Raw genomic sequence first — 3,617 nt, 5'->3', positions numbered from 1 at the left:
CAGAAGCAGCCACCCTCCTGGTATTTTCCCTCCCAATAAATCTCTTGTGTGAGGTTTGTTGTGTGGTGTGACTTTGCGGTATTCCCTGGCTTCCAGCTACCAGGATACCTTTCCATCCGAGCTGCAAAGCTTATTACATTTGGTGCTGTGACTTGGATAGGCTCTCCTAGTGCCTGTATTTCCCCTCCTGGTCTAAGCTGCACTGGGACCCTACTCCTCATCTCCAGTCTACCTGCAGCAGACTCACTGATCACTCAGCACCCCATCCACCAGCACCAATTAGGTAAGTTTTCCCTTTGGTTGGTGTAAATGTTTCCCTGAGTCTGAGGAAGTGACCATTGAGTGTCCAGCACCCCTCCAGTCCTCTTGGAAGCAGAGTTACCCTCAGCCACAGTCTTTAAGGCTACGGCTGACCCTTTTCACCTGACCACACTCCCACCCTTAGAGTTGCAATCAGCCAGTTTCCTTCGGCCCAGCTGGGTTATAGCATCCCTTCCTGTGCTCTCCCCTGTCTTCCCCACAAAGAGGAAGTGCAAAAGCCTCCTTTTTCCCAGTCCTTTCCTCTGGATGAGACCCTCCCCTCAAGCTCAGTTTTCTCCCGCCTTCTCGCCTCTATGGAAGCCCTGGTACCAGGCACCCGAGTCTCTCCACTGGCTTAGCCAGGCTGAACTTGCTACACTTGACCCCCTTGAATTGGGTGATGACCCTCTGAATGGCTTGGTCCTCATTCATTCGGTTCTCCCTGAGTCCAGGGGATGCCCATGACTACAGGCTGCAGTGACCTTTCCCCTCACCTCTCTCATCCATGCGGACTCGGCACGCCATACTCTCCCATTCTCCCTTGGGATGCCTCTTAGAAAACCTCCAGCCTCTCTGCCTGACACCCGACCTGACGGGCACTAAATTTACTCATTTTTGCAATCAAATTTGGCTTCAATACCCTTAGATAACCAATCCAAAGGGCCACCTAATGGCACCTTAGATCCTGTTATTATTCGGAACCTTTGCAAATACTGTGAACGATCAAATACTGTGAGCGATTGGGGAAATGAAAGAGATTTCCCCATTCCCTGTTTCTCTGCTCCAAGCCCTGTTTGTTTTTGTCTTGTCTCCCCACCCCACGCACTGTGGAAATGCCCTGTCTTCTTAAGTGATGGATCTGTAAGTTTGTTGCACAGTGGGAAGGGGAGAAAGCCAAGGGTAGGCCAGCTGCGCATGCACACACCCGGCACACACTCCTTCCTGGCTGGTGCATCTCTCAGCTCCTTCCTGTGGTGTCCTCTGTCTGTGTCCAGGGTTCAAGAATCCGTATCTTAAGCCTTCTTTGTTAGCTTCCTGGGTTCAGTTTTCCCGGGATTCAAGTGTCTTTTAGGGATGAGTGGGTTAGACCATTGTTTTATGCTGTCCCACTTCAGTTGAAAGCTGGCTCTGGAGTCAGGGAACGGCTCCCCCTCTTCTAGACCCAAGCATGCTTGTTTAAAAGGTTTCCTCCAAAATCACTGTCCCACATCAGGCGAGCTACCTGTTTTGTGACCGAAAGGAGAGCAAAGCAAAATCAAGGGACAGACTTTTCCCGCCGGGCCCATCGCTGCTCATCTCATATGCTTTTGGTCTTGTTCGCTAAGACTTTTTCTTTTTTAAGATTTATTTATGTATTATGTACACAGAAGAGGGCGCCAGATCTCATTACAGATGGTTGTGAGCCACCATGTGGCTGCTGGGAATTGAACTCAGGACCTCTGGAAGAGCAGTCAGTGCTCTTAACCTCTGAGCCATCTCTCCAGCCCCTCGCTAAAACTTTTGCTAGGTATAAATCTTGCCTCAAAGATCTGTAAGCATATTGGGTAAGGTTACAAGTCTGAAAAATCTGTAACACTAGGGTTAATAGTCAAAAATCTATACTTAAGTCATCTTCAAGGAACCATGTGGTGTGATGCCATTTTAGGATAAACCAACCAAGGAGGAAACAACTCCTAGCTATGAAGCCCAAGCCAAATAATTCCTGCACTATTTTCTATCACACGAGTGAACCTTCCTCTCATCGGCCTCAACCAGTAGTCCCTTCTCTTTCTTGTTTCCCTTTCTCCCTCCTCAGCAACAGGCTGCCCACCAGTCAGGGCTGAGTGCGCGGCGTTACAGCAGAGTACTCCATATCACACACCTAAGGCCTTGCTCTAGGAAAGAGCCCAGTGTAAGCCAGGTGTGGCAGTGCATGCCTGTGTTCCCATCATTTAGGGAGCTGAGACAGGGGGATGATGAATTGAAGGGCAGCTGAGCAGGAGAAAGATACCCTGTCCGAACAAAGCAGAGAAAGAAAGGGGAGTGAAGAGAAGGGAAGGGGAGGGAAGGGGAGGGAAGGGAAGGGAAGAGGAGGGAAGGGGAGGGAAGAGGAGGGAAGGGGAGGGGAGGGAAGAGGAGGGAAGGGGAGGGAAGGGAAGGGGAGGGAAGAGGAGGGGAGGGAAGGGAAGGGGAGGGAAGGGGAGGGAAGGGAAGGGAAGAGGAGGGGAGGGAAGGGGAGGGAAGGGGAGGGGAGGGGATGGAAAGGAAGAGAAGGGAAGGGAAGGGGAGGGGAGGACAGGGAGTGGAGAGAAAGGAAGAAGTGAGAAGGAAAGGAGGGAGAAAGAAAGGAGAAGACAGACTGGGGGGAGGGAAGAGGAGGGAGGGATGGGGAGAAAGGAGTGGGGGAAGGAAGGAAGAGCAGAGGACAGGGGTGAGGAGAGGAGAGGGACTGGGAGAGGGAACCCTGACTCCGTTCTGCGCAGGAGGCAGGGAAGCAGGGAGCCACACACAATCAGCTCTCTATCTGAAAGTCTGATCAGCAAGATGCATGTGCTGCCAGCTGTCTTGTGACATTTCTAGGCAAGTGAAGACTTTGGATTAGGATTAAAGCTGTCACCCAAAGATCAGACCTAGCAGGAATGTGTCCCAGTGGTACCATACAGTGGGAAGGGAGTATTCTGAGATCTGAATCAATGCTTATGTAATTATGGTGTTTAATTGCATTAGCGCAGGGCTTTGGGGGCACATTTCACCTTGACTTTGAGGGCTGGAATTTAAAGTATGGCCTGCAGGCCACATGCAGTTGGAACGGTACCACATCTGTTAGATACTTTCAATCTATTGACTTCATTGAGCATGCCAGGAAAAAGTCAATAGCACAGTGCCAGGCTGCCTAGGCCGCCTGAGTGATTTTTCCAAAAATAAAACCGAGTCCTGTGTTCAGGGACCAATAAAAATGAAAGGTTCCCCTTGTTGACCATACATGTCCAGGCAGGCCTGTGCAGAGCCTTGGTGAACAAGGACTGCTGTGTAAGCCTATAGAAAGGCCTTCCCAGCCTCTGCCCTGATCCCAGGGGACACTGGGTTCCTTCACTAGTTACCACAGGATAGTGGGAAGCCAGGCAAGTCTCCCCTCCAGGCAGAGTTGGCACTGTCCTGGGGACCATGGGGTCACCTTTTCCCATCATGGTTTTCAAAGAAAGGGATAGGACATTTCCAGCATGAACCTCCAAGGCACAGCTAGCTTAAGGCTGGGGTCAAGGGAGTAGCCTGTCCAGCCTGGAAGTGGCTGCCATGTTTCTCAGCAAGCTACCCAGAGAAGAGAGACTAGTGGTTCA

Source organism: Onychomys torridus, chromosome 8 (genome assembly GCF_903995425.1).
Source record: "Onychomys torridus chromosome 8, mOncTor1.1, whole genome shotgun sequence".
In the NCBI taxonomy this organism is placed as follows: Eukaryota; Metazoa; Chordata; class Mammalia; order Rodentia; family Cricetidae; genus Onychomys; species Onychomys torridus.
This window is presented reverse-complemented; position numbering follows the sequence as displayed.